We start from the raw sequence: 13,814 nt of genomic DNA on the forward strand, positions 1-13,814 counted from the left end.
AAGTGCCCCCTCTGTGTGCTCGGCTGCTCACATACTATCTGAAAGCCATCTGCAGGACTTATACAGGATTGGGGCAGGGGGATAGATACATTAAGAGAAGGACAGTGTCCGGTCACTGAGATTTTGTGTTCCAGAGGCTCCATAAAAAACTTGCCTTATCTGTGTTCTAATACTTTCTTTTTCCCCCTTCCTCTTGTAAGGCTTAATTCTATTACTGCTGTTGTTTTCCTGTTTCACCTATACTTAATGCTGGATAAAAATCCCTGAGTGCTGTATCATGGCTTGGACTTCAACACTTAAAGGGTTCAGAAAGGATGAACTCTGAGCAGAGGCAGGGTGCAGAGGAGCTAATAGGGTTGCATGCATGAGCATATCAGAAAAGCTGCTTTTGCTTAGCAAAATGAAGGGGCAGAGGAGACAAAATTACTGTCTCTAATGTTAGGTAGGAGAGGTAGAAGATGCTGTCCTCAGAGTTGGCTGAAATAAAACTGAGTTGTTCAATTGTGAGTAATTTAAACTGGACATAAGAAGAAAGTGCCAACCCATTAGGGTCTCTTAAGTTAAACTGCAGGGGGCAAAAGGACTTTTCTGTCTGAAGGTGAATCTCAGCGTGTTTGACAGCAATATACCATGGTGCTTGCAACTGCAGAGGAGATGCTTCATAACCCAGAAAGACCATTCAAGGGGTGTTGTACTGGAAAGCAAACCAGTGCTAGTGGTTGCAAAATGCAGAATGAAGCATATGTTGTTGTTTCTGCACTGCACGATGTGATTACACATTTCAGTTATTTTAAAGAATTACTATTAATAAGGCCACTAAAGGCATACCTTTATTTTGATTATTTGTAGCTGAAAAGGTTATTGTAACCTTGTACCTACCAAGTACATAAAGTGCTTATCTCAATAAAAAACCAAACCCAAAGCTACAAAAGAAGGTAATAATATTTGCCACTTGAAATCCATTTGTCATTGAGGTCTTGTCTACGCACAATAATGGACTGAAATAAGCAATCCTCAGATACCTGTTCATTCTGCACAGATTCTATTTGTAATAAAAGCAACATTATGTCAGAATAATTTCCCTGCTTCCCACGGGGCTTTTATTCTGGGAACTGGGTTTATGCTGGGACAAGGGCTGTTTCAGAACAAGTTATTCTGCAAAACTACTGTGCTGTTTTGGAGTCAACAAGATAAGATCTCACATTTGTTTCAGTGAGAACCTTTATGTGTCTTATTGATGTATATTGTGAATTACCTCAGATTAAAGGGATTATTTCTTTCCTTTTTTATCCCTTTTTTTTGTGTTTAGATCTGTCTTCAGGTCATCCAAAAACACTGTGATAAGTTTGTGTTCAGTTCCAAGAACTAAGCTGAACAGTTTTCATTCAGGTTTGAATGGACAGTTTCCCTTCAGAGCTTTCACAGTTAGCGTCTTTATTCAGTGGAAGGTTGAAAATAGCATAAACCTTGAGCCTGATCTATGTAATCCCCTTGAAGATGTGTTCCCACTTTGCTTCAGATCAAAGTAAAAGCATGCAGGTGAAATGTCACTCATGTGTCATATTCAAATCAGTGGAGTTTCTAACAGCTTCCCTAGGGCCAAGTTCACATGAAAGTGGGGAATGGAAATCCATCTTCTGAAAAATATATGATAAAATACATGCTAGAGTTTCAAAATTAAATGTATTTTATGGGAAGAAGAACCGAGGCAACAGCTACCTGTCTAAATGCCCATGAGTGGGCACCTGAGTATTACCCCTATATAAAGGTAAAGTCCATAATAAATTCCCTGCTCATGGTTCAGTTGGGCAGAAGGTGTTTGCGGTGAGCAGTAAGGTGGAAGTAGGGAGAGGTCTGTGCCAATTGTCCTGCTCATTTGGTCCTTGACTCAGTGGTCTTAAGAAGGTCTTTCTGATATATATGAGAAAGACTTGCAGCATTGGAACAAAATTACAAAGCTCTAAAGCAATAAATCTATCAAGTCTCCTTAGCTAAATGATCCTTCCTTTGCTGTTCCGGTGATGCTTTTGGTATGGAACCTCCGACACTTCCCATAGGGAGGAGTTAAATCCTTGTGCTGAAAGTGCATGTTAAGAGTCAGCTACCCTGGACCTGAAAACTCTTTCTGTAGCCTAAAATGAGAGGACATAAAATCATAGAATTGGAGAATAGTTAGGGTTGGAAAGGACCTTAAGATCATCTAGTTCCAACCCCCCTGCCACGGGCAGGGACACCTTACGCTAAACCATATCACCCGAGGCCTCGTCCAACCTGGCCTTGAACACCACCAGGGATGGAGCATTCACAACCTCCCTGGGCAACCCATTCCAGTGCCTCACCACCCTTACAGGAAAGAATTTCCTCCTTATATCCAATCTAAACTTCCCCTGTTTAAGTTTTAACCCGTTACCCCTTGTCCTATCACTACAGTCCCTAATGAAGAGTCCCTCCCAGCATCCCTATAGGCCCCCTTCAGATACTGGAAGGCTGCTATGAGGTCTCCACACAGCCTTCTCTTCTCCAGGCTGAACAGCCCCAACTTCCTCAGCCTGTCTTCATAGGCTTCTCTATTTATCTTGTGTCCATGACATTGAAACATCACATAGCAATATAAAGTTTTGTGTCCTTTTCTTTAGGCTGCTTGCTGCAGCTTCAGGCTCCCCCAGCCATGGTAGAGAGACCTACAAGAACTTTTAGACACAGTGGGAAAATTTTATGAACAATATATCATAACATTTTATAATCACAAGCATATAACAGTATAATTGATAATCAGATAGCTTTTTGTGATACAGAGTATAAAAATACAATGCTCAGGCATAAATGAGCAGTGGTGTTGAACATTAAGTATCTGAGTGAAGTCTGTTACTGCTGCAGGTTTCAGAGGATGTATCCTCACCTCTCTGCCCCACCACAAACATCTATAGTCTGAATTTTATAAGTAAAAATACTGTATTTCTACTTCTTTATTGAGATACTCTTCCCCTATGGAATTGAAGTTTTCTGTTCCTTACTAGAAGTGGTGGAAATAGATCATTTAGTAGTAAGAGCCAGGAAAGAAAAAAAAGAAGGCAGTATCTCACAGTTTGGGAATTAGAGCTGCTTTTCAGTTGCTATCCCTAATGATGTAAACCCATGGTAATTAGGGCTGCACTGAGCTATTCAGTACAGACTTGAACTCCTTTGAACAAGCCACTCACTTCTGTTTGCCCTTTAGGCTTGCAGTGAAGAGCGAGTTGAAAGTCATGCCACTTAAGCATCTAGCTGCCAGAAGATTCTGAACTGTCTCAGCAGCTGCTGAATTAGAGAAAAAGCGAGTCCAAACTGCAGTTAGGACAAAAATCACAACCTGGGAATCATCTGACCGTTACCACAGAGTGTGTTTGCCTTTGCCAAAACTTCTGGAAAGAGAAGAAAAGGTCATGATTTCCAGCAGTGTTTTCAGTTCAAAGGGAGCAGAGCATTAGACTGAGGGCTTTGTCCCATGTTTGGAAATGTAGGAACCCCTGAACCTCATCCCGTTAAGCACAGAGCTGCTGGTGCCAATCATCATGCCACCTTTATGGCTGGTTTTCTTACTCTACTCCGCAGCCTACTACATTGTGACAGCTTCTTCCCTCACCCAGAGCAGGAGCAAATCTTATTGCTTTCTGCCATCTGATGCTCTCAAATGACCTCTACATTATTTGAAAATCCCATTTTAAGTCACTTCTTTTTTCCTTGCCTTACCTTCTGTCAACTACTACCAGCTACCAAAGCTCCATTCTACTCAGGTACCTCCCATCAAACTTGTTTATTGAATCTCTCAGCAATTTGTCACTCAGTGTAGGTTATTTTGAGCTGTACACTGAAAAATATCTGGTATTATGGTACAAATAATACCATCCGGAAATAACAGCTGGGGGGGATATTTTGATAGCCCATAGACACCCCTCACTAGTTAATAAATTCTATTTAAACAGAGTCATAGTATGCTGAAAGAAATACATGTTCATTTCTAATGCCAAGATTTATTTTTCAAGTTCATTACTTTGTGTTCCAGGGTTATTACTTTGTAATTCCAGAGTTACGCATTTCCTGATTAAATTTGGAATCTCGTTCAGCATTTAAAAATCTGTTTCCTATTGCTTACTCTTGATTGTTTTTGTTACTGTTTCCTTCAGAGAGATTTGCCTGGGAAGAAAGGAATCGGATCAGTAAAGTTTGTAAGTTGGCCTACAAGCTGCATTAGAAATTACATGTTTTCAAAAGGTTTTGCAATGTTGCTTTTCTATTTTCTGAAAATAGCCAATCCTAACATAAATACAGTGCTAAAACTTCTAAAACTTAGGACTTAGGTGCAGGGAAGGAGCAGGTCTAGGGGAAAACCTTTAGTTGGGAGTAGCTGCATCTTTTTTTTCACCAAACCACCACCAAGTCACTGTTATTCTCTCTGTTAAGTGGAATTATATTGTAACAAGGCAAAAAAAAAAAAGCTGATGAGACTTTAAAGCAAGTTTGATGTCACATTTGCTATTCTCCTACATCCTTACTCTGATTAGGGACTAGTCTATCAAGGAGCAGATACAAAACCCAGTTGAAGTCAGGAAAAGATGAAATAAGGGAAATGTTACACATTTTGGTGTTTTTAATAAGAAGTTCGAAGTTCACACCCTGTATTAGAATTGCTTATGTGCATGTGTTTCAATCTACTGTGCAAGTTAATTTTCCTCTAAATAGCTTCAGGGTGTTAGATATACCTTTTTGGGACAACGCTGTGTATTGTTATGCAGCACCATACACTGATCGCTGGTAATTGGTTCTGTAAAGCAAGCTAGAAGGAACTTGTTTTCTCTTTGTGATAAAAATAAGCCGAACTTAACATTCAAAATCAGGTCGTCTTATAAATAATGGAATATTTGGAGATTACACAGTGTTTTTCTCCTTCAAAGTGCTTTACAGGTGTTAATCTTAGTGGTGTTAGCTGTTGTTGATCTGAATTTGCAAGGTTTTGGGATAACCGCTTACCAAGACACAAAGGGAGAAATTTCAGTGTTTAAGTCCATGGCAAGGCTCCCATTAGACTCCAGGAGGCAGCAGGGTTTCACCAAGGTTTTGGATGCTTACAAATGCCTGCAGCCTCGAAGGGTAATAGTAGGTAGCTTGCTCAGACACCAAATAGTTTGATGTGCATTACTAATGTTCATACAAATAGTGAATTTGCAGCAGCTAATGAATTAGCATTACCAGGTTGTGCTGGAGCTTCACAATGCAATGCATCCAGTTGAAACAGTAAGCAACAAATTCAGATATCAACCTCACAAAGCCCAAGTGCTTAAAAATCCTACATTAAGTTCCCCAATTTCCGGATATAAAAATACCACATCAGAGTTCTTTCTGTCTTTTTATTTCAAGCCTCTAGTATTCATATCTAATTGCCTTTTCTAAACCATGGGAGACTAAGAAACTCCAAACAAAGCACATTATCATGTGAGCACCTGATTCCAAAACCAATAGCTTCGTAATATTACAATGCTGATAATAAAGGAGAATGGGCATCGCTGGTACAGGGACATTTTAATTGCCTGCAGGATTTCCAGCTCTTGCTGGCGTGATACGTGTGAAGTGCTAACACTAATCTGTTAGTCATTTGAGGCATAAGTGTTTTCTTCTCAGCTACCCTTCATTAATCCATTTGCACTGATTCTCTTCTAAAAATGAGTAAGCAAATGAAGAGATGCCCAAGAAAGCTGCTTTGGGGGTGAGCATTAATTTTACATCAGTCACCCTGTGTTTTTGTGGCAGTATCGCCTATCTATGCTGTAACTTTTGTCCCCCAGGTATATGTCATCTGAGCCCCAGAGTCTCAGAAAGGTAGCACAGGATAGAACAGTTGTTGATTCACAGTTTGGCATTTTGTTGCACATTTTGCATTGATTTCAAGGGCTGAGATAATTTCCTAAAGTTGTGAGGTATTTCACGACACATACTTTAAGGCCAGGAGGAAATCTGTACTGTAATTATTAAGGAGGTAAAGAATTAACATATTTGGAATACCAAAGTAATGTCTGTTTTGCATTATCTCACATGCTGACAGCACAATAGGGGTGCTATGCGCGTTACGCGTGGCTGCCTTTCTGTGACAGGGAATCTAGAGCTGCTTGAAAATCAGCAAGAAAAACTAAAGCATTTGCTGAATGGTGGAAGGGAAAAAAATGGCTGAAATCTTCCCATCAGGATGTTTTATTGCACGAACCACTTTATCTCGCAGAAAGCAGTAGGCTCTTAGAGGAGTACAACACAGGAGGTTGCTTAGCAAATGAAAGATGAGAGCTCTGAAATTCTTCCCAAAGGCTTTGTGTTTTCCTCCCTAGCTTGATGTTTCAAAAGTTGGTGCTTTTTTACCCCCTTATGTTTTGATATTAAACGTGAAGTGGTATAAGTGGAGCAACTCGAACCCACACAGTGTTGTTTTATATGAAATGTGATGTAACACAAGGTGGCACAGCAGAACCTCATACTATGCATTAGATAAGGCAGATATAGCTAGAGATGTGCCTCCCACATCTTCATCGGGATTTGCACAGCAGGAAATGGAGAAGACTTAGAGCTGTGAAAGGAGGGTTTTATTCCACCCAGTTTTTTCTCCTACCATTACATACTGCCTGTGTGGCATTTTGAAGTGCATGTACTTGTAAATAGTGTGTTTTTATCAGCCATGTTGCAGGTAGGTGCATTGGCTGTTGCTCTGATTTGGCATTATAATAACTAGTCATAACAGAATTAATGAGGTATCAGAAATCCAAGAAAGGTCTTTGTTTATCACTGTAATTAAATGCATTTGGGGAGTCATTAAAAGCAATAGCAGTTGGGCAAAACAAAGAAGGATGGCTTTGTAATGGACTAGTCAATGGCTTTGTTCTGAGAGGGGTTGTTTTAAATATCCATCCTCATGTCTCTGAGTTTCTCTACTCTGAATTTAATTTTTTTTCCCATTCAGCTGTGGGATTTTATGTTTATTCATTTTCATGTTTATTTGCTCTTGTTCAAATAGACTTATTTTTGTGATAGTGATAGCAAGTAGGACCATACCAGCTTTAAGACCCCGTTAAAGCTGTGTCTTTTGTGCCAGAAGACCTGCAATGTACCATGAGTTGGATGTAAAGAGTTGGCAGTACTTGTAGACTGGACAGATTTGGTAGAGGACTCCCAGTTCCTGGGAGATGACGCAAGTGCCTGAGGATGCTGGGACTGGGGGGCATGTGAAGGTAACGAATATGGGTCCCCAGAGATTTTGACTCCATCCTTATCCTTAAGGGTAAGTTTCTGAGATGTACGGTTAAATACCTGAAAGTATGTAGAGTTACTGATTTGTTTTAATAGATAACGGTATTTTAAATTTAATAAATTGATGTTTTGTGAAAACATCAGCAAAACCACTGTCCTCTAGTAAAGATTTTCTGTCTTGGTGTGCCATGTGTGCATATGCACCCTTCAGGTCTAAATCTGGCTAAGCATTCTATAAATATTACTTTATTATTAAGAGATGTTATTTGCTAATAGCATCATCAAACTGTTGCCAGGAGGGCTTTATTTGCACGTGTCCTCTCTGCAGTCTGCCCTCCGAATATGAAATACTGCCATAAGCCACACAGGTTTGAGCATGTGGATTTACACCTTGTAACAGTGCTGTGGTAGGTCTGAAGACAAGCACTCTTGCCAAGCACGATAAATAATGATGTGACAATAGCAAAATAGGTTTTTCCTCTACCAGTAGCACGAGGTCTTGAGGTGCTGCTGCCCTATGGTACCCACATGGCCATGCCATGGGACAGCTGGATTGAGGAGAGGTGGGCTGGGACTGGACATACTCAAAACTGCAGCATCCCGAAAGATTGTGGTGGGTGCCCTAGAAGTAAAGCTGGCAAGTCATGGATTTAGTGGGCTTGTGGAAAAGGGTAGGTACCTTCATGCATATCCACACGTATGCTGATGAATGTGAAGAAAATGCATGTAATACATGTGTATGCACCCACGTATATCTGTGGGAAAAGAGCATGGAATCGTTTAATTACTTTCCAGTTCTGGTGTTTACCTTCTCAAATTCGTGAAGTTTCAGAAATTTGATGTCTGTGTACATACTTGTTTAAATACTAGCAGAAATTTTTCATCGAAGCACATGACTCCAGCAGCTCGAGCTGTAGGAAATATTCTTTTAATGAGATTCAAAATAAAAATATAAGGACTGTTGACATGATTTCAACTACAAGTTAGATGGGTACTTGTCACACTAATTCTTAATCTCTTTATTATCGTACTGTTTTGGCATTGCCATATGTATCTTACTACATAGTTAAATTTGTATTTTTTGTAGTAATTAAATAGCATTTTATTAGCCTATATCTTGTTTATCACTTCTAAAATCAATTCTCATTTGAGATGCTGAAAATAGACCAAGGCTGCAATTACCGAGGAATTATTTAGCACCCTGACCAAAAGTGGGTAATTGAGGCTAATACAATTTAACATCTTTAGAGCATCTAGAACTGAAATTCCTGTTAATGACAATAATATACTATGCCTCATTATGTTTTTTGCCAGTGCCAGTGGGTTAATAATGCCTGAGATGGTCTCTTTGAAAACGTTGCTTTCTTAACATTAGCACTGAAATTAGCCTTAGAAATGTGGCAATTTTCACTGTATTCAGTAGTTACCAAACTTGATTTATGGCAAGGCTGTATTCCTGCAGTGTAAATTATTCTGTCGCATAAAGCTAGTATTGCATAGCTAATTTTTTTGCTATTGCAGTGACACTCTTGTTATGCAAATCACAATGATGAGCAGAAAAGTTAGGCAGGGAAAAGGTAGGGGTTTTCTCTTTGATGGTGCTCCTTATGCCTTCGTAGGCTTGCCTCTCTTGCGGCAAATTATTCTGGTGTGTTTTCTTGTTCATTCTCCATTCTGGAAAAGATCAGGTTCTATCTGGTTTTTTAGATAGAATTTGCCCTTTATTAGAAATTCTGTGCCAGTGGATCATGCAGAATCAAGGGGATTGCTTTGTCACCACCATCCTCCCATCCCCTGCCCCACCAGCAGCACTAATGGCCATTAGCATTAATTATTTAAAGTTCCTTGTTTTGCACACAGAAAGCAATGATCAATGTGCAGTGCTAGGTATATGATTGTGTACTCCCTGACTCCAGTACTTTACCCCTCGTCTTTCCAGCTGTCTGTTTCCTTTGGGACAGTCTTTAGATTTTATTCAGCAGGGTTTAAGCAGCGCTATTTAGAAAGCTTGGTGCTGTGTTTTTTTTGTCCAGGCAGGAACTTTTTCTCTGTAAATGTTAACCTTGTGACACAGCCTGAAATATTTCTTTACTTGTGTTTTAATTCATCTCCCGCTGATTTTCAACTGTTGTGCATTCTGGGCTGCAGACAACATAATGGCTAAACCAAATGGGTGACCTTTTCACTTAGGGTGGCCTATGGTCCACAAAAGTGTCCAACAAAGACTGGGAGCGTTAAGCAGTCATAGGAAGTGAAGATCAAGACACAGTTGTTCTTTTCCTTCATGTGCAAAACCACTCCAAAACTGAAAAATCTTAAGCAAGAGCCACAGGTGTTATAAGCAACAGATAGGGTGACAGTCTGGCTTCTAGGCTGGCTCTTAACAATTTCAAGTGCCTTTGTCCTCCGAGTTGTGCAAACTGGTACTGAATTATTCCAACTTCAGTTGAAATCCCACTGAAATATATACTCCTCTTTTTTCTTTGGTGGTAAAGTGAAGAGTGTTCATGTCAACTGGCCTCCATGTAACCAAGCTCTTCAGATGGGTTGCCTGGATGACTCCTGTGGCACCTAGAAACAGGTCTTCCTTAAGACTCAACTTTTGATCATTTTGATCCACTGTGTTTTAAATGCAGGGCTGTGGAATAGGACATGATGTGTCTAGTGTCAGTCTAGGTAATTTCTGAGCATTTGTGGCCTTCCGAGCGAGCTCTCACCACAATCGGGCCCCGGCTATGGGATGGATTTATAGTCACATGTCGCCTTCTTCTTTATATGCTCAGTAAACCAGAATTTGTGTTGTGATTTCCCCATGTTACTTTGGGTGAGTAAAGACAAAAAGATTTGAGAAACTGCTCCTGTAAAAATTGAGGACCACCACACATTTAGAAACAGCAACTCTTGTGGTCACAGTTTTGTCCATGGGTTCTTCCATGAGTTCATCATAGGTAGGTTTAGGGATCTTACAGCTTCCCAGCCCCAGAAGTTTTACCACACAGGACTGCAAAATTAGCATGGGCCAGATAATATGAAATAAGCTAGCTTGTGGCCTTGCTTCATGGACCACATTGCTTACAACATTATAGTGTCACACAACAGAAATACAGCTGCTGATGGGTAATGGCGTTAAGAGTGCTGAAGTCATGGTACAAAACTTGCTTAATGATTTGCATTTTTTCCCCCGTGTTACAAAATGTAGTTGAGCAGATGGATGCAGCCAGCTGTACATAGAGCTTTAGGGAGTACTGGAGAGAAGAAAGAGAGGGGTTTTGTTAAGATAAATGTAATAATCTCTGTGATAATTAGTTTAATTTAGATCCCTGCGTCTGATTCATTTTTTACTATCCTTGTATGAAGCCTTTCTTTCCTTGCTGAGGAGTCTGTGAATTTAGTTTGATTACAGTCCCTTTTTTTTACCCTTGTGGATCGCTCACTGATCACTGATATTTTTCATTAAGCAGTTGTTTTATTACATTGTTATTTAGAGGGGAGTAATTTGTGTTTTCTAATTAATTTAATTCCAGGCACATTTAGCAAGTAGCTACAATGAGTCCATTCAAGGGGGTTTTTGGTCATATTGACATTGTTTACCAGATGCGCTCATTTGTTTTAAAGCACTGTTAACTCTGTGATGACAACAGCCCCATTTGGTTGCTTGACTTTTGCACCTCCCAAACCCCCTAAAATTGGAAGAGGCATTTCAAATACTAGTGAGAGATATCCATAAGCATTAAATCACAGAGGAATTATATTACAAATGGTGTCAATATAAACTGTTACTCTTCCATTATTGGATTTGAGGGGAGAGCAGCAGAGAAGCCTTTTGGCTTCTCTTAGCCAGGGATGTGAATGCCATTAGTGTGACCACTAAACAATTAGACAATGCTAAAGAGATGCAAACTGGGTGTTAAGTCCATGTTTGGCCACTAAAAAACTTGCAGTGAAGCTTTAGGAGAAAAGAGGGCAGCCAGGAGGCTGAGGGTACCAAACACGACATGGCACAAGTGATGGCGTAGGCAGGACATGTTAATGTGATCAAAACCTGAATGTTGTAATTCATAGTCATCACCATCACAAATTCATAGGTTTGGGCAATTGGTTTTGCCAGAAGCTTTTTGGAAAAGCTCAGTAATTTTTGGTTTTGCCAGAAGCTTTCTGGGAAAACTCAGTATTTTATTGCTAGTGGTGCTCCGAGGATTTGGGGGTTATTCAAGCACTTCATGTTCATGAGTGTTAAATACTACATCCATTCCATCACCGGAGCATGAAAACTATGCATTATACCTATCATTTGGTCTCTTGGCCTGCTGCTTCAAGGAACTGGAGTTTTAAAATGAGACCCTTATTAGTTGAATAACTAACATTTCAATAGGAATACAAGCAGGTGGTTCCCCTGACTGTAAGCCAGTCCCATGACAAGTTACTAACATTTGTTAACATGTTCCGCAGTCACTTATTTTGGTAAAAAGTCAATTACTGCTTGTTCTGCAGCAAGGTCTGGCACAGAGCAGTGACACTGTAAGATTCATTGGCCTCTGAAGGACCCGCCAAACAATGGCCTTGATGTGTTTTCCATTATTTTTCAACCGTTTTCCATCTCTTTTGCATTGGAACAGACAAAATTAATGACAAGCTTTGCAGGAAAGGTTTATTCAGTGGTTTGTACTTAGTCAATTTTAACATTTAAAGCTTGTGATGCAGAAAACTGAATTCTGGTACAATTTGAACCAACAACCCAGCTGCAGCTCTCCTTTATGATTTGCAGAGAACATTCAGATTGCTGTAAAATGCTTTCTGGCTCATGGTGGTCTGTTAAGGATGAGTGTGTGTATGGGGATGTGTTCTACCTATTGATTTAATAGGAAAGAGCATCTCTTGTAAAGGGAGAGTAAACGTGTGTGCATGCATGTGGAATGGAGGAGATAAAGGGGGGGAGACTATCTGTGTGTTTATCTCTGTGATAAATGATGCCTGTTAAAAATGGGACTTGCCATGAGTGTTTTTAGTGCTTTCCTCTTTAAATGTATTATACAAACACAGTCACCGTCAGCAGAAATGAAGCTGCGGTCTTTATTGTGTAGTTCAAACAGTTTTGATGTTTCATTGTCCCTCGATCAGTCAGTGCCTGGAGGGGTATCGGCTGCAGGCTGGGAATGCAGAGCACAGATATTCCTTAAAAGCTGAAAATACTTCATTTAAAATACTCGTCACAGTTTGCATCCCAGTCTGTGAGCAGGCAGCAAAGTGAGCTCTGTTTATCATTTTTAATTGTGGATCTTCCCTATTCAGAGCTAACATCTCCCATATTACCTTAAAATGAGCTGCTTCCTAGGCAGATTTGCAATTCACTTGCATCACTTATTTTAGTCTCTGTGCAAAAGTTAGATGAGGGCATGGGTTTTAGCACACCAAAACGCATAAGGTAGAAAACATAATGCGGCATAAATGCCACATAAATCACATCCTAAAGACAAAAGCAGATTTCAAATGTCTGAATTAGAGCACTTAATGTGGAGTGTAATCTGTGATTTGGTTTATGTTTGTTTTCTGGAGTGTCACACAGAGCTAAATATGGGGAATTCCCTTGCCTCCAACTGTGGAAAAAAAAAAGAGCATTTGCAAGATTCCCAGGAAAGAGCTTTCCCTGTGTTGTAGGTAAATCCCCTGGACAAGTGTGTCCGTTGCTGCTGGGAATTGGACTGTATGCAGAAGTAGTCAATAGAAATCCTACTTGAGTTCTTTTGCTCATCACAGAGGCAGTTAAGAGCCTGCTCCAGAAGGCAAAATTGCCCTTGAAAAAAACACTGGTGTTTCTTCCTTTGCATCAACTGCAACCTGTGCAAGCCCCCCTTCTCCAACCTCCCTAGCATCCCCCCCTAAGGGTCAAGGCATTTGCAGTGCTGCTTTCAAGCCTCTCAGCTCTCTGAAATTGTAACTAATAGATAAAATCTCTGGCTTCAAAGATTTACACTTAGGATGGACAGGAAGGAAAACAGCACGTTTTATCAGTAACAGTCATGTTTTTAGGGGTAAGAGCTTATTCCTCCTCGTGCATTTGTTTCCCTTCGCTCAGCCTGCACCTCCTGGCGCAAGCCAAGGCACACTTCCCTTTCAAAAAAATCAATTTTCTAGAGACATACTTTTTAAATATCAACCTGTTTCCTCTGCACCACGGCGATTGGTCCGATACAGTCGCCAAGCCCTCGCGTCAAAAGGAAATAGCCTGGGCTTAATTGTAAGCTAAAGTCTCCCGTAATCCAGGGGAGCATTTGAGATTCTGCCCAAGCGCTGGGTTTCGGCGGCCGCTGAGGGCTGTGGGTTTCTCTCCTAGCCTTCCGGCTGCTGCAGCACAAGTCAGCATAGCTAATGCAGATAGAGCTCTCTCCCCCACTGCTCCTGTCTCTCTCACTTGCTCTGCCTGTGCTTTGATTCGATATGAACAGACTGGTAACTCCAATGCGAGAGCGAAAGCTGACATAACTCTGCAGATGGCTACGTTCGGATGATACACCTAGGGATTTTTCTTTCAGGGAAGGTAACGTTTAGAT

The 13,814-nt window shown here is 40.5% G+C and overlaps 1 protein-coding gene across 27 annotated transcripts in view; it reads left to right on the top strand.

The window, feature by feature from the left end:
• MAGI1 (membrane associated guanylate kinase, WW and PDZ domain containing 1) overlaps positions 1-13,814 on the top strand; it is a 339,165-nt gene that overhangs the window by 287,220 nt on the left and 38,131 nt on the right. The gene's annotated exons all lie outside the window — the stretch shown is intronic.

Source organism: Pezoporus flaviventris, unplaced genomic scaffold, assembly GCF_033815535.1.
Source record: "Pezoporus flaviventris isolate CSIRO_AGI_PZ_B2104156 unplaced genomic scaffold, CSIRO_AGI_Pfla_v1 ptg000021l, whole genome shotgun sequence".
In the NCBI taxonomy this organism is placed as follows: domain Eukaryota; kingdom Metazoa; phylum Chordata; class Aves; order Psittaciformes; family Psittacidae; genus Pezoporus; species Pezoporus flaviventris.